At 42.4% G+C, this 24,842-nt stretch overlaps 7 non-coding genes and 2 pseudogenes across 7 annotated transcripts; all 9 read left to right on the top strand.

Moving 5' to 3' along the window:
* Positions 1–4,083: 4,083 nt before the first annotated feature.
* Positions 4,084–4,285, top strand: LOC141150493 (U2 spliceosomal RNA; annotated as a pseudogene).
* Positions 4,286–5,400: 1,115 nt separating this feature from the next.
* Positions 5,401–5,591, top strand: LOC141149015 (U2 spliceosomal RNA). The gene has a single exon (XR_012245328.1). It is a non-coding gene; the product is annotated as a U2 spliceosomal RNA (small nuclear RNA).
* A 1,115-nt stretch (positions 5,592–6,706) lies between these two features.
* Positions 6,707–6,897, top strand: LOC141149016 (U2 spliceosomal RNA). Its single transcript, XR_012245329.1, has one exon. It is a non-coding gene; the product is annotated as a U2 spliceosomal RNA (small nuclear RNA).
* A 1,115-nt stretch (positions 6,898–8,012) lies between these two features.
* LOC141149017 (U2 spliceosomal RNA) lies at positions 8,013–8,203 on the top strand. The gene has a single exon (XR_012245330.1). It is a non-coding gene; the product is annotated as a U2 spliceosomal RNA (small nuclear RNA).
* Positions 8,204–9,318: 1,115 nt separating this feature from the next.
* Positions 9,319–9,509, top strand: LOC141149019 (U2 spliceosomal RNA). The gene has a single exon (XR_012245332.1). It is a non-coding gene; the product is annotated as a U2 spliceosomal RNA (small nuclear RNA).
* A 1,115-nt stretch (positions 9,510–10,624) lies between these two features.
* Positions 10,625–10,815, top strand: LOC141149020 (U2 spliceosomal RNA). The gene has a single exon (XR_012245333.1). It is a non-coding gene; the product is annotated as a U2 spliceosomal RNA (small nuclear RNA).
* Positions 10,816–16,885: 6,070 nt separating this feature from the next.
* Positions 16,886–17,085, top strand: LOC141150794 (U2 spliceosomal RNA). The gene has a single exon (XR_012246906.1). It is a non-coding gene; the product is annotated as a U2 spliceosomal RNA (small nuclear RNA).
* Positions 17,086–18,200: 1,115 nt separating this feature from the next.
* LOC141149021 (U2 spliceosomal RNA) lies at positions 18,201–18,391 on the top strand. The gene has a single exon (XR_012245334.1). It is a non-coding gene; the product is annotated as a U2 spliceosomal RNA (small nuclear RNA).
* Positions 18,392–24,535: 6,144 nt separating this feature from the next.
* On the top strand, positions 24,536–24,740 carry LOC141150517 (U2 spliceosomal RNA; annotated as a pseudogene).
* The last annotated feature ends 102 nt before the right edge of the window (positions 24,741–24,842 follow it).

Below are 24,842 nucleotides of genomic sequence, written 5' to 3' on the forward strand. Positions count from 1 at the left end.
AGTGGTGGATTTTATTCCCACTGTGGCTGAGGTGCATGATATCACTGTAGAGGGAAATCTTGGAGACCAGGTGCAGCCTGACGTGGGTGTGGCACCACCTGTAGAGTTGCCTTCTGGGTCAGGGGCTGAGACGGCTCTCAGTGAGGTAATTGAGGAGGTGGAAAGCTCTGAGGAGATGTCTGCCCCAAGTTCCGTTGACATACAGTGGTCAGTTTCTCCAGAGGAAATAGAGGCTGCCAGGATGCCTTCAGCTGAAAATGCTGCCATCGTTTGTAAAGCCTTGGCCAAACAGAAGAAGACTGGTAAAACTGTAAAGAGGTTACGAAAGAAGAAATTTGAGTCTTTTGAGTCTCACAACCCTTTTTCCGTCCTATCTGACTCTGGGGAGGACTCACATTTGAATGAACCTTATAAGGCCACTCCCATATCACCTAGTGAAGGTTTCTTAGAGGAAAAGGATGTGGCAGGCTTGGAGAGCCTATTTGAATTTTCTGAGGTGGCCTGAGACATGTTGATTTCCTTTTCTGGTCTTCCCGGTCTCCATAACCTGCATTGACACCTATGGTCCTGCGGCTGAAAATAATCTCCCAGAATGTACGTATGTTTGCATCAGCGACAAAGCGTGCCACTGTTCTGGACTATTTGGCATCTAAGGGCTGTGACATTATATGTGTTCAAGAATGTGGTTTATCTAAATTTCCTAAACAAAATGAGTGGCTGTATGGGGAGGCAGTGTGGTCCTTTTCTAATACTAACAGAAATGATGGCATTGGAATCCTTATCCAAAACAGAGACATTCGCTTAAAACAGAAAACTATTATTCTGGAAGGAAGATGTGCTTGTATCACTCTATCATACCTTGGTTGGGACTTTAAACTAATTTGCATATATGCAAATGTGGAAAAAAATGAGCGCTTATCACTCTTCAAAAAATTGACTTTTTTTTTGCATGGCAAGTTGCCTGTTTTTGTTATTGGTGACTTTAACTGTATTTTTTCAAAAGAAGCAAGGGCAGGTTCATGGCAATCTAAAGTGGATGTTACAGGTAATCTATGGAACCAAATGACTAAAGACTTCTCCCTTAGGGATGCTGTGTCGGAGAAGCCGGGACCTTTTACATATCATTCAGATGATGGCCATGCCGAGTCTAGACTGGACTATTTTTTTGTTTCCTCACCGGCAGTTAAATGTGTTAAGTATTCCCAAGAGAAAGTTTGCTTCTCTGATCATGAGTGTTTGCTTGGGGTGTTTGAGGTGGATGGTTTTTTCTATGGCAAAGGGAGGTGGCGGATGAATGTGAGTGTTCTGGATGACAAGCAAGTTTTCAGGTGTTTTTCAAAAAAATACCATGGTTGGGTGAGGAGGAAAAGGGATTTTTGCAATATCTTGGAATGGTGGGTGTGGGTCAAGGTTAGAATTAGGGATTTTTTCAGGAAAATTGGCTATATTAAGGCTAAAAAGAAGAGATTATTATATACACAAATAAATAGGAGGATTTCCTTTTTGCATGAATGTAGAACTATGGGTATAGATGTTAAAAGTGAGTTGGTTAAAATGAAGAACGAAATGGGTGATTGGATGTTTGGACGAGGAAAGGAAATCATATTCCGGTCGAGAGTGAAGTTTAGGGAACAGAATGAGAAATGTACGCGCTTCTTTTTTAAGAAAATGTGTGGTGGTAAACGGGATATGCATGTGTTAGTGAATGATAAGGGTGATGAGGTACATGGTGAGGGAGTGATCAAGGAAGTGGTTAATTTTTATAAAGGCTTGTATGGGGAGAAAAAGTGTGATTTGGGGAACGAGAATGAGTTTTTGCAGGTACTTGGAAATTTTGTTACAGAAAGTGAAAGTCAGGCTTTGATGGATGATTTAACAGAGAAAGAATTGTTGGGTGTGATCTCCAAGTCTCCGAAGAACAAATCCCCTGGGCAGGATGGAATCCCATGTGATTTTTATGCAAAATATTGGGACGTTGTTTCTCAGGATCTGTTTGAAGTCATGAAATCCTTGTTTGCCGGAGTGAGTATGCCTGAGTGTATGAAGGGAGGTTTGGTTGTGTTATTGTTTAAAAAAGGTGATAGAAAGAGGCTAGCCAACTGGAGACCAATTACGCTGCTTAATGCTGATTATAAGATTTTTGCGAAAATTTTGGCTTGTCGTATGAGAGAAGTGATAGCATCTGTGATTGAGGAGGAACAAGTGTGTGCAGTGCCTGAACGGAGGATACAAGAGAACATTTGTCTGGTGAGGGATGTGCTAGAGGATTGTAAGAGTAGAAAGAAAGGTGTGATTGTATGTGCGCTTGACTTTGAAAAGGCCTTTGATTGTGTGGCTCATGTGTTTTTGTTTAATGTGTTGTTGAAGATGGACTTTCCAGAGCGCTTGGTTAGATTGATTATGGGAATGTATGAGGGTGCTAGAAGTGTGGTGCAGGTGAATGGTTTTTTATCTGAGTCTTTTGAAATATTGTCAGGGGTGAGGCAGGGATGCCCGCTTTCTCCAATCATGTTTATTTGTGTGATGGAGCCTCTTCTCCAGCTTATTAGAAGGGATACAGTTTTAAAGGGGTTTTTGATCCCTGGCTGTGATGGTAAGGCTATTAAAGTGATTGGTTATATGGATGATGTGTGTGTGTTGTGTGATTCTGAGAGTGATGTCGCAAGGGTTAAATGGTTAGTCCAATGTTTTTGTGTGGCCTCTGCTTTCAAAATAAATTGGGAAAAAAGTAAGGTTAAGGGATTTTTTAGTAGTAAAAAAGTGAGTGATGCAGATATGGAATGTGTGGAAGGGGGGATTAAAGTGTTGGGGGTGTGTCTGGATGAGAGTTTAAAAGGGGACAAGAGTTGGGAGGATCTGGGTGGTAAAATTGCAAGGAAATTGGAATTATGGCGTCTGCGTGATCTGTCCTTTACTGGGAAAATTTTAATCATTAAAAGTATCATTCTCCCTATGCTTATTTATGTAGCTTTGATTTTTCCCCCATCTGTTGGAGTTTTGAAGAAGATTAATAGATTACTTTTTGTGTTCCTTTGGGGCAGTAATATAGAGAAGGCCAAGAGGGAATTTCTTCATAGGTGTAAAAGGAATGGTGGCCTAGGATTCCCTAACATCGAGACTTTTATTGGTCTGAATTGTATTAGTTTTTTTGCAGGACTTTTATTAAAGCAATCCAAGGCTGCATGTATGTGTAGATACCTTGGAGGCTCCGTCTTCCATCGGTTAAAATGGATGAATTATGATAACTGTAAACCTACTGCTTATGTATGCCCTTATTGGTACCTACAATTGGAATGTTTTATCAAAAAATTTCATCTTGAGAAAGTTCAGATGGTGAGTTTTCTGAAGAATAAAAGCATGGTGAAAAGGATGTGTGCGGATAATAGGATGTGTGAAATTAATGGGTTAAGGTCAGCTGAAGCGGAGGATGTCTGGTGTAAGCTGGTCAAACATGATATGTCTAACAAACAGAAAGATTTAGTTTGGATGTCTTTGCATGGGATTTTACCTGTGAGGAGTGTACAAAAAAGGAAAGGGTTGGCGGTGTCTGAAAGGTGTCCGAGAGAGCGGTGTGGGTGTAATGAAGAGGTCCATCATGTTCTATGGTCATGTAGGTTTGCGAAGGATGTTTGGTCTAAATTGGGTGGGTTATGTATGGAATTGACTGGGGTGAAACGTTTGAATTTTGAAATTGTCATGTTTGGGTTATGCATGTTAAACCGTGAAAAGGATAGGATTTTGTGGCTGTTTTTGGCTTGTGTGAAGGAGGTTTTGTGGAATTGCCGGAACTTGTATGTGTTTAAAAATGAGCGTTTTGAGGTGGATGATTGTGTTAAAATGGTCCTTGAGAAGTTATATTTCTATTATAAGTGTGATATGAAAGGTGGGATGGATGCAGAGGGAGTATGGAAATTCCGGAAATAGAAACATATATTAGTCTGTAATTTTGTTTTTTTCTGATGTGTATATTGCATTTTTTCAATTTAATTGGATAATAAAAGAAACCATCATGATGAGTTTTAAACGATAAATGATTGTGGAATGGTTGTTTTTTTCAGATGAGGAGACGACCTTTTATTCTGCATTATTGTTTTAAACCTGAATGGTTTTGTAAAAAAAAAAAAAAAAAAAATCTGTTCTTATCAGTTTAATATCTGATACGTCCCCTATCTGGGGACCATATATTAAATGGATTTTTAGAACAGGGAGATGGAAAAAGAGCTTGCTCTGTCCACTCCACGCATTGACCTGGTATTGCAGTATCTCCAGGACCGGTGCACCCCTTCTTTAATGCAGTTTCTAAAATCAGAAAGAATTGAATTCAATGTTTTTTGTTCATTTTGCTTGTTTGTCGGATTTTGGGATGGACTCTTTGGCTTTGCTTTTCTTCTCCTCATTGGATTTTTCATGTTCAAAGTTGCAGAAGCCAGATTACAAGCTCATTTTGGTTCAACTTCAGCAACTGTGCATTGCATTGCCATGTAATGTGATGCAATGCTATCTTTCTAGCTCTCCCTTTTTACTTCCTTTTGGATAAACAGACATATTAGGCAAGCATTTTGGAGCTTTCACCTAAATAACTACAGGTGGTGAGATAAGCTGCACAATATAATTGACCTTTCAGTATATTGTTGCACACACACCATCTATTTAGCAAATGCCCTTGTTATCAACAGCAGCCTTTTAAACTCACCTGAGCTAACAGGTATGTGCGCTGGTTACTCTGCTGCGCTTAAAATTTCTTTTTTGGTTTGCTACAATGCCTTTTCTGAAACGTTGTCTCCTTCTGCTGGAACACTGACTTCTTTCATTTAATGCCTGCAGACTATAAAAGAGAACCCAACCCAAAAAGTTTGGTTGATTAGTCTGTGGCATTCTGTTAAACTGTTGCTTATGGCGGTCTCTGTGAGCTTCTCAGCGACATTCAGCCAGCCAGGTATCCTGCCTGCAGTAGATGGAATGTGGCAATGGAACGCTGGCTGCGCGTGTCATAATAGGCTCTGAGCCTTTATATACCTGTGCACAGCAGCAGCCACCTTCAGTCTGCTGCTGGACAGCCAGCAGCAGCAGCAGCAGGAGAGGTATGTAATCAGGAGCCCTCCTGCTAAGGGTAGACAGCTGCTCGTTCCACCCCACCCCCCGCCTTAATTGGTTCTCCTCCCTTCCAACGGTGTTGAGGCGGGTGGGAACAGCAGGGGGTGAAGGTGCTGTGTTTAAAGAGGTGGAGTTATGCAGATCTAAAACGCGTGGATTGCAGCAGCAGCAAGCCGAAAAGTGCAGGCATGTAAGGGATCTAGAGGTTGACAACATGTCTTCTTAACGGGAGTCCAGGAGCTCATCTCCACAAATGGACTTTTCAGGATCCTTGGGTGGCTCCGTAGTTTGAAACCAATTCTGGTTATCGCTTCTCGGCCTTTTGGCTAAGATCAAGTGTAGTATCTGTTCTTATCAGTTTAATATCTGATACGTCCCCTATCTGGGGACCATATATTAAATGGATTTTTAGAACAGGGAGATGGAAAAAGAGCTTGCTCTGTCCACTCCACGCATTGACCTGGTATTGCAGTATCTCCAGGACCGGTGCACCCCTTCTTTAATGCAGTTTCTAAAATCAGAAAGAATTGAATTCAATGTTTTTTGTTCATTTTGCTTGTTTGTCGGATTTTGGGATGGACTATTTGGCTTTGCTTTTCTTCTCCTCATTGGATTTTTCATGTTCAAAGTTGCAGAAGCCAGATTACAAGCTCATTTTGGTTCAACTTCAGCAACTGTGCATTGCATTGCCATGTAATGTGATGCAATGCTATCTTTCTAGCTCTCCCTTTTTACTTCCTTTTGGATAAACAGACATATTAGGCAAGCATTTTGGAGCTTTCACCTAAATAACTACAGGTGGTGAGATAAGCTGCACAATATAATTGACCTTTCAGTATATTGTTGCACACACACCATCTATTTAGCAAATGCCCTTGTTATCAACAGCAGCCTTTTAAACTCACCTGAGCTAACAGGTATGTGCGCTGGTTACTCTGCTGCGCTTAAAATTTCTTTTTTGGTTTGCTACAATGCCTTTTCTGAAACGTTGTCTCCTTCTGCTGGAACACTGACTTCTTTCATTTAATGCCTGCAGACTATAAAAGAGAACCCAACCCAAAAAGTTTGGTTGATTAGTCTGTGGCATTCTGTTAAACTGTTGCTTATGGCGGTCTCTGTGAGCTTCTCAGCGACATTCAGCCAGCCAGGTATCCTGCCTGCAGTAGATGGAATGTGGCAATGGAACGCTGGCTGCGCGTGTCATAATAGGCTCTGAGCCTTTATATACCTGTGCACAGCAGCAGCCACCTTCAGTCTGCTGCTGGACAGCCAGCAGCAGCAGCAGCAGGAGAGGTATGTAATCAGGAGCCCTCCTGCTAAGGGTAGACAGCTGCTCGTTCCACCCCACCCCCCGCCTTAATTGGTTCTCCTCCCTTCCAACGGTGTTGAGGCGGGTGGGAACAGCAGGGGGTGAAGGTGCTGTGTTTAAAGAGGTGGAGTTATGCAGATCTAAAACGCGTGGATTGCAGCAGCAGCAAGCCGAAAAGTGCAGGCATGTAAGGGATCTAGAGGTTGACAACATGTCTTCTTAACGGGAGTCCAGGAGCTCATCTCCACAAATGGACTTTTCAGGATCCTTGGGTGGCTCCGTAGTTTGAAACCAATTCTGGTTATCGCTTCTCGGCCTTTTGGCTAAGATCAAGTGTAGTATCTGTTCTTATCAGTTTAATATCTGATACGTCCCCTATCTGGGGACCATATATTAAATGGATTTTTAGAACAGGGAGATGGAAAAAGAGCTTGCTCTGTCCACTCCACGCATTGACCTGGTATTGCAGTATCTCCAGGACCGGTGCACCCCTTCTTTAATGCAGTTTCTAAAATCAGAAAGAATTGAATTCAATGTTTTTTGTTCATTTTGCTTGTTTGTCGGATTTTGGGATGGACTCTTTGGCTTTGCTTTTCTTCTCCTCATTGGATTTTTCATGTTCAAAGTTGCAGAAGCCAGATTACAAGCTCATTTTGGTTCAACTTCAGCAACTGTGCATTGCATTGCCATGTAATGTGATGCAATGCTATCTTTCTAGCTCTCCCTTTTTACTTCCTTTTGGATAAACAGACATATTAGGCAAGCATTTTGGAGCTTTCACCTAAATAACTACAGGTGGTGAGATAAGCTGCACAATATAATTGACCTTTCAGTATATTGTTGCACACACACCATCTATTTAGCAAATGCCCTTGTTATCAACAGCAGCCTTTTAAACTCACCTGAGCTAACAGGTATGTGCGCTGGTTACTCTGCTGCGCTTAAAATTTCTTTTTTGGTTTGCTACAATGCCTTTTCTGAAACGTTGTCTCCTTCTGCTGGAACACTGACTTCTTTCATTTAATGCCTGCAGACTATAAAAGAGAACCCAACCCAAAAAGTTTGGTTGATTAGTCTGTGGCATTCTGTTAAACTGTTGCTTATGGCGGTCTCTGTGAGCTTCTCAGCGACATTCAGCCAGCCAGGTATCCTGCCTGCAGTAGATGGAATGTGGCAATGGAACGCTGGCTGCGCGTGTCATAATAGGCTCTGAGCCTTTATATACCTGTGCACAGCAGCAGCCACCTTCAGTCTGCTGCTGGACAGCCAGCAGCAGCAGCAGCAGGAGAGGTATGTAATCAGGAGCCCTCCTGCTAAGGGTAGACAGCTGCTCGTTCCACCCCACCCCCCGCCTTAATTGGTTCTCCTCCCTTCCAACGGTGTTGAGGCGGGTGGGAACAGCAGGGGGTGAAGGTGCTGTGTTTAAAGAGGTGGAGTTATGCAGATCTAAAATGCGTGGATTGCAGCAGCAGCAAGCCGAAAAGTGCAGGCATGTAAGGGATCTAGAGGTTGACAACATGTCTTCTTAACGGGAGTCCAGGAGCTCATCTCCACAAATGGACTTTTCAGGATCCTTGGGTGGCTCCGTAGTTTGAAACCAATTCTGGTTATCGCTTCTCGGCCTTTTGGCTAAGATCAAGTGTAGTATCTGTTCTTATCAGTTTAATATCTGATACGTCCCCTATCTGGGGACCATATATTAAATGGATTTTTAGAACAGGGAGATGGAAAAAGAGCTTGCTCTGTCCACTCCACGCATTGACCTGGTATTGCAGTATCTCCAGGACCGGTGCACCCCTTCTTTAATGCAGTTTCTAAAATCAGAAAGAATTGAATTCAATGTTTTTTGTTCATTTTGCTTGTTTGTCGGATTTTGGGATGGACTCTTTGGCTTTGCTTTTCTTCTCCTCATTGGATTTTTCATGTTCAAAGTTGCAGAAGCCAGATTACAAGCTCATTTTGGTTCAACTTCAGCAACTGTGCATTGCATTGCCATGTAATGTGATGCAATGCTATCTTTCTAGCTCTCCCTTTTTACTTCCTTTTGGATAAACAGACATATTAGGCAAGCATTTTGGAGCTTTCACCTAAATAACTACAGGTGGTGAGATAAGCTGCACAATATAATTGACCTTTCAGTATATTGTTGCACACACACCATCTATTTAGCAAATGCCCTTGTTATCAACAGCAGCCTTTTAAACTCACCTGAGCTAACAGGTATGTGCGCTGGTTACTCTGCTGCGCTTAAAATTTCTTTTTTGGTTTGCTACAATGCCTTTTCTGAAACGTTGTCTCCTTCTGCTGGAACACTGACTTCTTTCATTTAATGCCTGCAGACTATAAAAGAGAACCCAACCCAAAAAGTTTGGTTGATTAGTCTGTGGCATTCTGTTAAACTGTTGCTTATGGCGGTCTCTGTGAGCTTCTCAGCGACATTCAGCCAGCCAGGTATCCTGCCTGCAGTAGATGGAATGTGGCAATGGAACGCTGGCTGCGCGTGTCATAATAGGCTCTGAGCCTTTATATACCTGTGCACAGCAGCAGCCACCTTCAGTCTGCTGCTGGACAGCCAGCAGCAGCAGCAGCAGGAGAGGTATGTAATCAGGAGCCCTCCTGCTAAGGGTAGACAGCTGCTCATTCCACCCCACCCCCCGCCTTAATTGGTTCTCCTCCCTTCCAACGGTGTTGAGGCGGGTGGGAACAGCAGGGGGTGAAGGTGCTGTGTTTAAAGTGGTGGAGTTATGCAGATCTAAAACGCGTTGATTGCAGCAGCAGCAAGCCGAAAAGTGCAGGCATGTAAGGGATCTAGAGGTTGACAACATGTCTTCTTAACGGGAGTCCAGGAGCTCATCTCCACAAATGGACTTTTCAGGATCCTTGGGTGGCTCCGTAGTTTGAAACCAATTCTGGTTATCGCTTCTCGGCCTTTTGGCTAAGATCAAGTGTAGTATCTGTTCTTATCAGTTTAATATCTGATACGTCCCCTATCTGGGGACCATATATTAAATGGATTTTTAGAACAGGGAGATGGAAAAAGAGCTTGCTCTGTCCACTCCACGCATTGACCTGGTATTGCAGTATCTCCAGGACCGGTGCACCCCTTCTTTAATGCAGTTTCTAAAATCAGAAAGAATTGAATTCAATGTTTTTTGTTCATTTTGCTTGTTTGTCGGATTTTGGGATGGACTCTTTGGCTTTGCTTTTCTTCTCCTCATTGGATTTTTCATGTTCAAAGTTGCAGAAGCCAGATTACAAGCTCATTTTGGTTCAACTTCAGCAACTGTGCATTGCATTGCCATGTAATGTGATGCAATGCTATCTTTCTAGCTCTCCCTTTTTACTTCCTTTTGGATAAACAGACATATTAGGCAAGCATTTTGGAGCTTTCACCTAAATAACTACAGGTGGTGAGATAAGCTGCACAATATAATTGACCTTTCAGTATATTGTTGCACACACACCATCTATTTAGCAAATGCCCTTGTTATCAACAGCAGCCTTTTAAACTCACCTGAGCTAACAGGTATGTGCGCTGGTTACTCTGCTGCGCTTAAAATTTCTTTTTTGGTTTGCTACAATGCCTTTTCTGAAACGTTGTCTCCTTCTGCTGGAACACTGACTTCTTTCATTTAATGCCTGCAGACTATAAAAGAGAACCCAACCCAAAAAGTTTGGTTGATTAGTCTGTGGCATTCTGTTAAACTGTTGCTTATGGCGGTCTCTGTGAGCTTCTCAGCGACATTCAGCCAGCCAGGTATCCTGCCTGCAGTAGATGGAATGTGGCAATGGAACGCTGGCTGCGCGTGTCATAATAGGCTCTGAGCCTTTATATACCTGTGCACAGCAGCAGCCACCTTCAGTCTGCTGCTGGACAGCCAGCAGCAGCAGTAGCAGGAGAGGTATGTAATCAGGAGCCCTCCTGCTAAGGGTAGACAGCTGCTCGTTCCACCCCACCCCCCGCCTTAATTGGTTCTCCTCCCTTCCAACGGTGTTGAGGCGGGTGGGAACAGCAGGGGGTGAAGGTGCTGTGTTTAAAGAGGTGGAGTTATGCAGATCTAAAACGCGTGGATTGCAGCAGCAGCAAGCCGAAAAGTGCAGGCATGTAAGGGATCTAGAGGTTGACAACATGTCTTCTTAACGGGAGTCCAGGAGCTCATCTCCACAAATGGACTTTTCAGGATCCTTGGGTGGCTCCGTAGTTTGAAACCAATTCTGGTTATCGCTTCTCGGCCTTTTGGCTAAGATCAAGTGTAGTATCTGTTCTTATCAGTTTAATATCTGATACGTCCCCTATCTGGGGACCATATATTAAATGGATTTTTAGAACAGGGAGATGGAAAAAGAGCTTGCTCTGTCCACTCCACGCATTGACCTGGTATTGCAGTATCTCCAGGACCGGTGCACCCCTTCTTTAATGCAGTTTCTAAAATCAGAAAGAATTGAATTCAATGTTTTTTGTTCATTTTGCTTGTTTGTCGGATTTGGGGATGGACTCTTTGGCTTTGCTTTTCTTCTCCTCATTGGATTTTTCATGTTCAAAGTTGCAGAAGCCAGATTACAAGCTCATTTTGGTTCAACTTCAGCAACTGTGCATTGCATTGCCATGTAATGTGATGCAATGCTATCTTTCTAGCTCTCCCTTTTTACTACCTTTTGGATAAACAGACATATTAGGCAAGCATTTTGGAGCTTTCACCTAAATAACTACAGGTGGTGAGATAAGCTGCACAATATAATTGACCTTTCAGTATATTGTTGCACACACACCATCTATTTAGCAAATGCCCTTGTTATCAACAGCAGCCTTTTAAACTCACCTGAGCTAACAGGTATGTGCGCTGGTTACTCTGCTGCGCTTAAAATTTCTTTTTTGGTTTGCTACAATGCCTTTTCTGAAACGTTGTCTCCTTCTGCTGGAACACTGACTTCTTTCATTTAATGCCTGCAGACTATAAAAGAGAACCCAACCCAAAAAGTTTGGTTGATTAGTCTGTGGCATTCTGTTAAACTGTTGCTTATGGCGGTCTCTGTGAGCTTCTCAGCGACATTCAGCCAGCCAGGTATCCTGCCTGCAGTAGATGGAATGTGGCAATGGAACGCTGGCTGCGCGTGTCATAATAGGCTCTGAGCCTTTATATACCTGTGCACAGCAGCAGCCACCTTCAGTCTGCTGCTAGACAGCCAGCAGCAGCAGCAGCAGGAGAGGTATGTAATCAGGAGCCCTCCTGCTAAGGGTAGACAGCTGCTCGTTCCACCCCACCCCCCGCCTTAATTGGTTCTCCTCCCTTCCAACGGTGTTGAGGCGGGTGGGAACAGCAGGGGGTGAAGGTGCTGTGTTTAAAGAGGTGGAGTTATGCAGATCTAAAACGCGTGGATTTCAGCAGCAGCAAGCCGAAAAGTGCAGGCATGTAAGGGATCTAGAGGTTGACAACATGTCTTCTTAACGGGAGTCCAGGAGCTCATCTCCACAAATGGACTTTTCAGGATCCTTGGGTGGCTCCGTAGTTTGAAACCAATTCTGGTTATCGCTTCTCGGCCTTTTGGCAAGATCAGTGGTGGTTTTCTGCTGCTGGTGTTGTTTGGAGGGCAGTTGTGACTGGGGTTCCCCCTTGTGGGGCCCTAGTGTGCGATTGAGCAGCGATTGTGTTTATCTGCTGTAAAAATGGTGGAGAAAACACGTGGATTAGAGGACTCGGTCCGTCTGAAGGTGGCTGCAGGTCATGAAGGAGAAATCGGTTTGGACCAAGTTTGCGTTGATGTCTTGAAGAACATTAATGGCTTGAAGGTAACGGATGTATTGGCACTGCAGGATTTTCAGAAACAAGGAATTTATGATATCACTTTTGTTTCTTTGAGTATTTGCCAGAGAGTCTACATGGAGTTGGTACGAATGAAGGAAGAAAAGGAATTGAAATGCCTAGAGTTTATTGCACTGGAACCTCTGTTCCAGCAGACATATAAGTATGTGGTTGTGCACATGTATAACCCTAAAGTTCCGGATGAGACTGTTTCCAATTTTTTAGCTCGGTATTGTAGTGAGGTTAAATTTTTGGGAAGAATGAAGAACAAATACAATTATCTAAATGGCAAGAGGAGATATGTTGTAAAACTGAGACCGGATGATAGAGCTATTGGGGGTGCCAAGAGCATTCCTGCACAGTTTTCTATCGGAGGAGAAAGGGGATTTTGTTTTTATAATGGACAGATGGAATATTGTAGGAAGTGTCATGAGTTTGGACATGTTCAGAAAGATTGTCCAGTGCAAGGTGATGTTTGTAGAGGTTGTGGGAAATCTGGGCATGTTGCAAGTGGTTGCCCAATGAATAAGGTGTGTGATTTGTGTGGACATGCAGATCACCTTGCAAGGAAATGTAGATTGTGGGCTCAGATTCCTAGGTCACAGGTGGACGCTGAAGAGAGGCAGAAGAAGACTCGGCAGGAAAGTGGGGAGGAGGGCGAAGGCTCAGACTCAGAGGGGGAAAGCCAAAAACAAGATGGTGGTAGGGGAAGAGACCATGTGGTGCCCAAGATGGAGGAAAAGGGGCGGAGCCAGAAGAAAGTTGGTTTGAGGGAGGGGCTGGAAGTAATAAACAAAGTAGCTGATGTGCATGGCCCGGGTGATGGGATGGATTTGTCTAATATGGCGGAGTCAGTGAATCCTGTTTTGGGAAGAGATGGGGGTGAGGAAATGGAGGTTTTGGAGGAGGAGGATTCTGATTCGGATGGAACTATAACCCCTCAGCAGCGTGATAGGGTTAACAGTGATTGGAGTGAAAATGAGGAGGAAGATGATGGCAAGGAGGAGAGTTATGCCTCCGTGATTAAAAGAAGTAAGGTGGAGGGGTGTTGGTCTGGGGGGCAGGAAGATCCAGTCTCCCTAAGACCAGGTTATTCTAACAGGGACTCGAGTTCTGAGTCGCCTGATATACGTAGAAAAGTGGGTGGCAGGAGTGGGTTTTCTCCTGGTTCATGATGGATCGGGTATGGTGGAGATTTTTTCCTGTTGTTATGATGGCGTTGTGTGTTGCTTCTCTGAATGTACGAGGGATTGGTTCTGCTTGTAGGAGAGCAGGGATACTGGAGTACATTGAGAGTGTGAATGCAGATATTGTCTGTCTGCAGGAATGTGTAATTAAATCTGCCCCGCATGAGAGTGAGTGGAATAAGGGGCAATCTTTTTGGTCCCCATGCTCAGAAAACAGGAATGAAGGGGTGGGCATTTTACTGTGTAATTCCAGTCTAATGGTTTTAGAGTTTAAAGTAATCATACCTGGGAGATGTTTGTTTTTATTAGTGGATTTTTTAGGTCAGCGGGTACGGGTTTTTAATGTTTATGCCCCTGCTGATAAACAAGCAAGAGTTGGGTTTTTGGAGTCTCTAAAGTTGTTTTTACCAGGCAGAGACTTCACTATAGTGGCTGGAGATTTTAATTGTGTCAGATCCGCAAAAGATCGTAAGAGCTCTACGGAAGGTAGGACTGATGTTACGTCTAATATTTTAAATCAGATTGTGCAGGATTTACGCTACACGGATGCTGGTCTGATGGTTGGGCCAAGTGATAAGTTCACATACATATCAGATAGTGGACGTAGTGTTTCCCGAATTGACTATGTTTTTATGTCTGAAGGGATTAAGGTGGCCAAGTGCAACCACGTGATGACGACTTTTTCTGACCACAAGATGATAGTGGTAGATCTGTGTATAGCTGAGTCCCTGGCTTTTGGAAAGGGACTCTGGAAGCTGAACGTAAGCCTGCTGGAAGAGGAGAGTGTTAAGGTTGGTTTTAATAAAGTGTTTTTGTCTTGTGTGTCTGAACAGCACCTTTTTAAAGATTTGCTAGAGTGGTGGGACTGGGCTAAGGAGAAATTTGCATGTTATTTTAAAGGGGTGTGTTTTAGGAGAGCGAAAGCCAAAAGGGATCATGATGCTGCTGTTATTTCAAAATTGGAAGTACTCCATAAGTTTAAGAGAGCGGGGATGGAGGTGGATAAAGAGATTGCAGATTTGAAGGACGAACTGAAGAAGATACTTATTGAAAAAGGGAAGACTATTATGTTTAAGGCAAAAATAAAGCACATGGAGGAAAATGAGCAATGTTCGAGATACTTTTTTAAAAAATGTTTTAAACCTAAAGGGGTTTTTAAGTCTGTTTTTCCTCCTGCAGGGGAGGTATCTGGGGATGAGATGATTGGCAGTATTCTTTCCTTTTATGAAACACTCTTCTCTAACGATAGTAGAGCCAGTGATGCGGAAATTAATGATTATTGCAAAGTATTAACTAATAATATTCCTGAGGAGAAAATTGGGTTTTTAAGTGAGGAGGTTGGGAAAGATGAAATTAGACGGGCAGTGGATGGCTTGGCGAAAGGCAAGACGCCAGGCTGTGATGGTCTTCCTGCTGAATTTTATGTTAGATTTTGGGATATTATAGGTGTGGAGTTTTCCCGGGTGGTGCAATATGGTTTTACTCATGGGATTTTATCGGTTTCTATGCGTAGGGGGATTGTTACGCTGATTCATAAGAAAGGGGACATGAGGGATATTAAAAATTGGAGGCCCATAACATTGTTAAACAGTGATTACAAAATTATTTCTAAAATTGTGGCTGGTAGACTGGCAGATGTGATAGGTGATATGGTGGGGGAGTATCAGGCATGTGCAGTGCCTGGTAGGAAAATTTCAGATAATTTGCTGCTTCTAAGAGACTTAATTTATCAGGCTAATTTGAATAAGAATGCTCTTTTGTTACAGTCGGTGGACCTGGAGAAAGCCTTTGATAAAATATCACATAGATTTTTGTTCTCTGCTTTAAGTCACCTTGGTGTTCCGGATAAATTATTGATGGTCATTAAGAGTTTTTATTGTGGGGTCAGTAGCCAGATTTTAGTTAATGGGCATGTGAGTTCCGGTTTTAATATTTTATCGGGAGTTAGGCAGGGTTGTCCCCTGTCACCAATTCTTTTTATCTGTGTGGTGGAGGCCCTTTTAAAAAGTGTGCAAGTTGACAAGTGTGTGGCTGGTGTTTTTATTCCTGGGGGATCCGGGGGTCCAGTCAAGTCTTTAAGTTATATGGATGATATTGTTTTTACTTGTGGTTCACAGGCGGATCTCAATAGAGTGAATTTGCACGTAAGGATTTTTTGTTGTGTGGCTGGTATGGCGGTGAATTGGGGAAAGTGCCAGCTTTGTAACTTTGGGAGGCAGGTTGAGGTTAACGTGGCAGGAGTGGAGAGTAGGGAGGAAATTGAGGTTCTTGGTGTCATCTTTGAGAAGGAACTGAAAGGGAAAAGCAGCCTGAAGATTCTAGAAGACAAAATGGATCAGAAGTTGAACTTTTGGAAACTAAGGAACCTGTCGCTGAGAGGGAAAGTGCTGGTAATCAAGTCTGTGATTCTCCCGCTTCTGCTGTACACTGCTTTGATTTTCCCACCTGCTGTGCTTTGGACAAAGAGAGTGACAAGGAAACTGTTTGTGTTTTTTTGGGGATCCAAAATGGAGAAACTAAGAAGAGGAATGGTTATGTGTTCTGTGGAAAATGGGGGTTGTGATTTTCCTAACATTGACTTATTTTTAAGAATGCATTATTTTTTGAACATTTATAAATTATCCCAGTGCAATAACAGGACTGCGGACATGTGCAAATATTTAGCAGGACGGCTTTTCCAGAAATGGAGCTGGTGTGAGAAGGATTTAAGAAAACCAGTTTCGTTTGTGATACCGTTTTTTTATGTGGTGCTTAGGTCCTTCTATGATCAAAATGGGATAAGCTCCATGGTTAGACCGGACAAAAAACTGATTGTCTCAGGTATTAAGAAGAAGGAGATGTTATGTGATGTGCCGTTTTGTAATAATGCACAGTCTGGACAGGTGTGGAAGCTTTTTTTCATGCGTGGAATCAGCAACAGACAGAAGGATGTAACCTGGATGGCGTTGCATGGATGCTTGCCAACAAGGGCTTTTTTGAATGACCGGGGGATAAAGGTTCAAGAACTATGTCCTAGGGAAGGTTGCAATAAGGTGGAAACAATACAGCATATTTTTTGGGACTGTTTTTTTGCTAAAAAAGTTTTTACCTTGTTGTCACGTATGTTTGTTGCTTTAGTTGGTTTTCATTGTTTCGATTTTGAAAGGATTTTAATAGGTCAAGATTTTAAGTACTCGCAAAGGAAGCGGGCAAGCTGGATTATTTTTGTCATATATAAAGAGGTTTTATGGGACGTTCGGAATTTGGTGATTTTTAAAAAGATTGTTTTTTCCCCCATGGAATGCAGAAAGATTTTTCTTGCTAGACTGTTTTATGCCTATTTATTGGATAAAAAGAAGTATGGTGAGACAGCAGCAGAAGCATTCTGGAACTTTTCACATTGGACTTCTTACAGTAAGTAACAGTTAATTGCAGGGTTGTGTTTTTTGGGATTTTGTTTTTGTTTTTCCGAATGATGATTTGAGAACCCGTTATGTGTATATGCGCTATGATGCATAAATTAATGTGGGTCTTAATCTGAGGAAAAAAAAAAAAAAAAAAATCTGTTCTTATCAGTTTAATATCTGATACGTCCCCTATCTGGGGACCATATATTAAATGGATTTTTAGAACAGGGAGATGGAAAAAGAGCTTGCTCTGTCCAATCCACGCATTGACCTGGTATTGCAGTATCTCCAGGACCGGTGCACCCCTTCTTTAATGCAGTTTCTAAAATCAGAAAGAATTGAATTCAATGTTTTTTGTTCATTTTGCTTGTTTGTCGGATTTTGGGATGGACTCTTTGGCTTTGCTTTTCTTCTCCTCATTGGATTTTTCATGTTCAAAGTTGCAGAAGCCAGATTACAAGCTCATTTTGGTTCAACTTCAGCAACTGTGCATTGCATTGCCATGTAATGTGATGCAATGCTATCTTTCTAGCTCTCCCTTTTTACTTCCTTTTGGATAAACAGACATATTAGGCAAGCATTTTGGAGCTTTCACCTAAATAACTACAGGTGGTGAGATAAGCTGCACAATATAATTGACCTTTCAGTATATTGTTGCACACACACCATCTATTTAGCAAATGCCCTTGTTATCAACAGCAGCCTTTTAAACTCACCTGAGCTAACAGGTATGTGCGCTGGTTACTCTGCTGCGCTTAAAATTTCTTTTTTGGTTTGCTACAATGCCTTTTCTGAAACGTTGTCTCCTTCTGCTGGAACACTGACTTCTTTCATTTAATGCCTGCAGACTATAAAAGAGAACCCAACCCAAAAAGTTTGGTTGATTAGTCTGTGGCATTCTGTTAAACTGTTGCTTATGGCGGTCTCTGTGAGCTTCTCAGCGACATTCAGCCAGCCAGGTATCCTGCCTGCAGTAGATGGAATGTGGCAATGGAACGCTGGCTGCGCGTGTCATAATAGGCTCTGAGCCTTTATATACCTGTGCACAGCAGCAGCCACCTTCAGTCTGCTGCTGGACAGCCAGCAGCAGCAGCAGCAGGAGAGGTATGTAATCAGGAGCCCTCCTGCTAAGGGTAGACAGCTGCTCGTTCCACCCCACCCCCCGCCTTAATTGGTTCTCCTCCCTTCCAACGGTGTTGAGGCGGGTGGGAACAGCAGGGGGTGAAGGTGCTGTGTTTAAAGAGGTGGAGTTATGCAGATCTAAAACGCGTGGATTGCAGCAGCAGCAAGCCGAAAAGTGCAGGCATGTAAGGGATCTAGAGGTTGACAACATGTCTTCTTAACAGGAGTCCAGGAGCTCATCTCCACAAATGGACTTTTCAGGATCCTTGGGTGGCTCCGTAGTTTGAAACCAATTCTGGTTATCGCTTCTCGGCCTTTTGGCTAAGATCAAGTGTAGTATCTGTTCTTATCAGTTTAATATCTGATACGTCCCCTATCTGGGGACCATATATTAAATGGATTTTTAGAACAGGGAGATGGAAAAAGAGCTTGCTCTGTCCACTCCACGCATTGACCTGGTATTGCAGTATCTCCAGGACCGGTGCACCCCTTCTTTAATGCAGTTTCTAAAATCAGAAAGAATTGAATTCAATGTTTTTTGTTCATTTTGCTTGTTTGTCGGATTTTGGGATGGACTCTTTGGCTTTGCTTTTCTTCTCCTCATTGGACTTTTCATGTTCAAAGTTGCAGAAGCCAGATTACAAGCTCATTTTGGTTCAACTTCAGCAACTGTGCATTGCATTGCCATGTAATGTGATGCAATGCTATCTTTCTAGCTCTCCCTTTTTACTTCCTTTTGGATAAACAGACATATTAGGCAAGCATTTTGGAGCTTTCACCTAAATAACTACAGGTGGTGAGATAAGCTGCACAATATAATTGACCTTTCAGTATATTGTTGCACACACACCATCTATTTAGCAAATGCCCTTGTTATCAACAGCAGCCTTTTAAACTCACCTGAGCTAACAGGTATGTGCGCTGGTTACTCTGCTGCGCTTAAAATTTCTTTTTTGGTTTGCTACAATGCCTTTTCTGAAACGTTGTCTCCTTCTGCTGGAACACTGACTTCTTTCATTTAATGCCTGCAGACTATAAAAGAGAACCCAACCCAAAAAGTTTGGTTGATTAGTCTGTGGCATTCTGTTAAACTGTTGCTTATGGCGGTCTCTGTGAGCTTCTCAGCGACATTCAGCCAGCCAGGTATCCTGCCTGCAGTAGATGGAATGTGGCAATGGAACGCTGGCTGCGCGTGTCATAATAGGCTCTGAGCCTTTATATACCTGTGCACAGCAGCAGCCACCTTCAGTCTGCTGCTGGACAGCCAGCAGCAGCAGCAGCAGGAGAGGTATGTAATCAGGAGCCCTCCTGCTAAGGGTAGACAGCTGCTCGTTCCACCCCACCCCCCGCCTTAATTGGTTCTCCTCCCTTCCAACGGTGTTGAGGCGGGTGGGAACAGCAGGGGGTGAAGGTGCTGTGTTTAAAGAGGTGGAGTTATGCAGATCTAAAACGCGTGGATTGCAGCAGCAGCAAGCCGAAAAGTGCAGGCATGTAAGGGATCTAGAGGTTGACAACATGTCTTCTTAACGGGAGTCCAGGAGCTCATCTCCACAAATGGACTTTTCAGGATCCTTGGGTGGCTCCGTAGTTTGAAACCAATTCTGGTTATCGCTTCTCGGCCTTTTGGCTCAGATCGGGGTGTTTGCCTCGGTCTGGGCTGAGGGGTGCGTATTTTCGGCTCGTGTGGTGGAGAAAGCGATCCGTGCCTTGGGCATTACAATGGCGGCTGTAAAGAATACCGTGCGATTGGAGGTTATTGAGGACCACAGACATAACATCGGCTTGGAATTTATTGTCCGGAATATAGTGATGGAATTGACGGGATTTAAACTGGAGAAGATTTTTTGTATCCAGGAGTTTCCTAAAGCTGGTAATTATGACATTTCTTTCTACTTGGAAGCAGACTGTTTGACTTTCTTTCAGCGTTTAAAAGAGAAAAGACATCATGAGTATTTACAATTTATAATCCCTAAGCCTTTGTTTTCTAATATTGAAAGGCCCATTACTGTACACATGTATAACCCGTTTGTGGAGATCCCTTTGATTAGAGCTTTCTTATCACGGTATTGCTCAGTAATAAGGGGGGGAATCATGCAAAAGAATATTTTTGCTGTTTTCAATGGGAATGTGAAATTTTGGGCTCGTTTCAAATCTGACCCTGAGGGTATTGGTGGAACCATGCACCCACCTGCAAATTTCTCCATTGGAGGAAATAGAGGATTCCTACATTATCCTGGTCAGCCCTCTTTTTGTAGGAAATGTTTTTGTTATGGCCATATAGCTGCGGAATGTACCTCTGATGTAACTTGTAGGAATTGTAAAAAATCAGGGCATGAAGCCTTTGAATGTCCCTATCCTGCAATATGTGACTTATGTGGTGAAAATGGCCAAACTTGTAGATCATGTCCTAATGTTAGCCGTCAGGTTTTTTTGGCGCGTCTTAATACTGAGAGACGTAGGACATGGGGGGAGAGACAGGGGGCTCCTAAGGCACAGGAGGGCCCTACTGAAATCCCTCGTGTTGTTCCTGAAACTACTACAATGGTGGAGGAAGTGGTGGATTTTATTCCCACTGTGGCTGAGGTGCATGATATCACTGTAGAGGGAAATCTTGGAGACCAGGTGCAGCCTGACGTGGGTGTGGCACCACCTGTAGAGTTGCCTTCTGGGTCAGGGGCTGAGACGGCTCTCAGTGAGGTAATTGAGGAGGTGGAAAGCTCTGAGGAGATGTCTGCCCCAAGTTCCGTTGACATACAGTGGTCAGTTTCTCCAGAGGAAATAGAGGCTGCCAGGATGCCTTCAGCTGAAAATGCTGCCATCGTTTGTAAAGCCTTGGCCAAACAGAAGAAGACTGGTAAAACTGTAAAGAGGTTACGAAAGAAGAAATTTGAGTCTTTTGAGTCTCACAACCCTTTTTCCGTCCTATCTGACTCTGGGGAGGACTCACATTTGAATGAACCTTATAAGGCCACTCCCATATCACCTAGTGAAGGTTTCTTAGAGGAAAAGGATGTGGCAGGCTTGGAAAGCCTATTTGAATTTTCTGAGGTGGCCTGAGACATGTTGATTTCCTTTTCTGGTCTTCCCGGTCTCCATAACCTGCATTGACACCTATGGTCCTGCGGCTGAAAATAATCTCCCAGAATGTACGTATGTTTGCATCAGCGACAAAGAGTGCCACTGTTCTGGACTATTTGGCATCTAAGGGCTGTGACATTATATGTGTTCAAGAATGTGGTTTATCTAAATTTCCTAAACAAAATGAGTGGCTGTATGGGGAGGCAGTGTGGTCCTTTTCTAATACTAACAGAAATGATGGCATTGGAATCCTTATCCAAAACAGAGACATTCGCTTAAAACAGAAAACTATTATTCTGGAAGGAAGATGTGCTTGTATCACTCTATCATACCTTGGTTGGGACTTTAAACTAATTTGCATATATGCAAATGTGGATAAAAATGAGCGCTTATCACTCTTCAAAAAATTGACTTTTTTTTTGCATGGCAAGTTGCCTGTTTTTGTTATTGGTGACTTTAACTGTATTTTTTCAAAAGAAGCAAGGGCAGGTTCATGGCAATCTAAAGTGGATGTTACAGGTAATCTATGGAACCAAATGACTAAAGACTTCTCCCTTAGGGATGCTGTGTCGGAGAAGCCGGGACCTTTTACATATCATTCAGATGATGGCCATGCCGAGTCTAGACTGGACTATTTTTTTGTTTCCTCACCGGCAGTTAAATGTGTTAAGTATTCCCAAGAGAAAGTTTGCTTCTCTGATCATGAGTGTTTGCTTGGGGTGTTTGAGGTGGATGTTTTTTTCTATGGCAAAGGGAGGTGGCGGATGAATGTGAGTGTTCTGGATGACAAGCAAGTTTTCAGGTGTTTTTCAAAAAAATACCATGGTTGGGTGAGGAGGAAAAGGGATTTTTGCAATATCTTGGAATGGTGGGTGTGGGTCAAGGTTAGAATTAGGGATTTTTTCAGGAAAATTGGCTATATTAAGGCTAAAAAGAAGAGATTATTATATACACAAATAAATAGGAGGATTTCCTTTTTGCATGAATGTAGAACTATGGGTATAGATGTTAAAAGTGAGTTGGTTAAAATGAAGAACGAAATGGGTGATTGGATGTTTGGACGAGGAAAGGAAATCATATTCCGGTCGAGAGTGAAGTTTAGGGAACAGAATGAGAAATGTACGCGCTTCTTTTTTAAGAAAATGTGTGGTGGTAAACGGGATATGCATGTGTTAGTGAATGATAAGGGTGATGAGGTACATGGTGAGGGAGTGATCAAGGAAGTGGTTAATTTTTATAAAGGCTTGTATGGGGAGAAAAAGTGTGATTTGGGGAACGAGAATGAGTTTTTGCAGGTACTTGGAAATTTTGTTACAGAAAGTGAAAGTCAGGCTTTGATGGATGATTTAACAGAGAAAGAATTGTTGGGTGTGATCTCCAAGTCTCCGAAGAACAAATCCCCTGGGCAGGATGGAATCCCATGTGATTTTTATGCAAAATATTGGGACGTTGTTTCTCAGGATCTGTTTGAAGTCATGAAATCCTTGTTTGCCGGAGTGAGTATGCCTGAGTGTATGAAGGGAGGTTTGGTTGTGTTATTGTTTAAAAAAGGTGATAGAAAGAGGCTAGCCAACTGGAGACCAATTACGCTGCTTAATGCTGATTATAAGATTTTTGCGAAAATTTTGGCTTGTCGTATGAGAGAAGTGATAGCATCTGTGATTGAGGAGGAACAAGTGTGTGCAGTGCCTGAACGGAGGATACAAGAGAACATTTGTCTGGTGAGGGATGTGCTAGAGGATTGTAAGAGTAGAAAGAAAGGTGTGATTGTATGTGCGCTTGACTTTGAAAAGGCCTTTGATTGTGTGGCTCATGTGTTTTTGTTTAATGTGTTGTTGAAGATGGGCTTTCCAGAGCGCTTGGTTAGATTGATTATGGGAATGTATGAGGGTGCTAGAAGTGTGGTGCAGGTGAATGGTTTTTTATCTGAGTCTTTTGAAATATTGTCAGGGGTGAGGCAGGGATGCCCGCTTTCTCCAATCATGTTTATTTGTGTGATGGAGCCTCTTCTCCAGCTTATTAGAAGGGATACAGTTTTAAAGGGGTTTTTGATCCCTGGCTGTGATGGTAAGGCTATTAAAGTGATTGGTTATATGGATGATGTGTGTGTGTTGTGTGATTCTGAGAGTGATGTCGCAAGGGTTAAATGGTTAGTCCAATGTTTTTGTGTGGCCTCTGCTTTCAAAATAAATTGGGAAAAAAGTAAGGTTAAGGGATTTTTTAGTAGTAAAAAAGTGAGTGATGCAGATATGGAATGTGTGGAAGGGGGGATTAAAGTGTTGGGGGTGTGTCTGGATGAGAGTTTAAAAGGGGACAAGAGTTGGGAGGATCTGGGTGGTAAAATTGCAAGGAAATTGGAATTATGGCGTCTGCGTGATCTGTCCTTTACTGGGAAAATTTTAATCATTAAAAGTATCATTCTCCCTATGCTTATTTATGTAGCTTTGATTTTTCCCCCATCTGTTGGAGTTTTGAAGAAGATTAATAGATTACTTTTTGTGTTCCTTTGGGGCAGTAATATAGAGAAGGCCAAGAGGGAATTTCTTCATAGGTGTAAAAGGAATGGTGGCCTAGGATTCCCTAACATCGAGACTTTTATTGGTCTGAATTGTATTAGTTTTTTTGCAGGACTTTTATTAAAGCAATCCAAGGCTGCATGTATGTGTAGATACCTTGGAGGCTCCGTCTTCCATCGGTTAAAATGGATGAATTATGATAACTGTAAACGTACTGCTTATGTATGCCCTTATTGGTACCTACAATTGGAATGTTTTATCAAAAAATTTCATCTTGAGAAAGTTCAGATGGTGAGTTTTCTGAAGAATAAAAGCATGGTGAAAAGGATGTGTGCGGATAATAGGATGTGTGAAATTAATGGGTTAAGGTCAGCTGAAGCGGAGGATGTCTGGTGTAAGCTGGTCAAACATGATATGTCTAACAAACAGAAAGATTTAGTTTGGATGTCTTTGCATGGGATTTTACCTGTGAGGAGTGTACAAAAAAGGAAAGGGTTGGCGGTGTCTGAAAGGTGTCCGAGAGAGCGGTGTGGGTGTAATGAAGAGGTCCATCATGTTCTATGGTCATGTAGGTTTGCGAAGGATGTTTGGTCTAAATTGGGTGGGTTATGTATGGAATTGACTGGGGTGAAACGTTTGAATTTTGAAATTGTCATGTTTGGGTTATGCATGTTAAACCGTGAAAAGGATAGGATTTTGTGGCTGTTTTTGGCTTGTGTGAAGGAGGTTTTGTGGAATTGCCGGAACTTGTATGTGTTTAAAAATGAGCGTTTTGAGGTGGATGATTGTGTTAAAATGGTCCTTGAGAAGTTATATTTCTATTATAAGTGTGATATGAAAGGTGGGATGGATGCAGAGGGAGTATGGAAATTCCGGAAATGGAAACATATAATTAGTCTGTAATTTTGTTTTTTTCTGATGTGTATATTGCATTTTTTCAATTTAACTGGATAATAAAAGAAACCATCATGATGAGTTTTAAACGATAAATGATTGTGGAATGGTTGTTTTTTTCAGATGAGGAGACGACCTTTTATTCTGCATTATTGTTTTAAACCTGAATGGTTTTGTAAAAAAAAAAAAAAAAAAAAAAATCTGTTCTTATCAGTTTAATATCTGATACGTCCCCTATCTGGGGACCATATATTAAATGGATTTTTAGAACAGGGAGATGGAAAAAGAGCTTGCTCTGTCCACTCCACGCATTGACCTGGTATTGCAGTATCTCCAGGACCGGTGCACCCCTTCTTTAATGCAGTTTCTAAAATCAGAAAGAATTGAATTCAATGTTTTTTGTTCATTTTGCTTGTTTGTCGGATTTTGGGATGGACTCTTTGGCTTTGCTTTTC

This window comes from Phyllobates terribilis, unplaced genomic scaffold (assembly GCF_046119375.1).
Source record: "Phyllobates terribilis strain yellow unplaced genomic scaffold, ASM4611937v1 Scaffold_5__5_contigs__length_657084704, whole genome shotgun sequence".
In the NCBI taxonomy this organism is placed as follows: Eukaryota; Metazoa; Chordata; class Amphibia; order Anura; family Dendrobatidae; genus Phyllobates; species Phyllobates terribilis.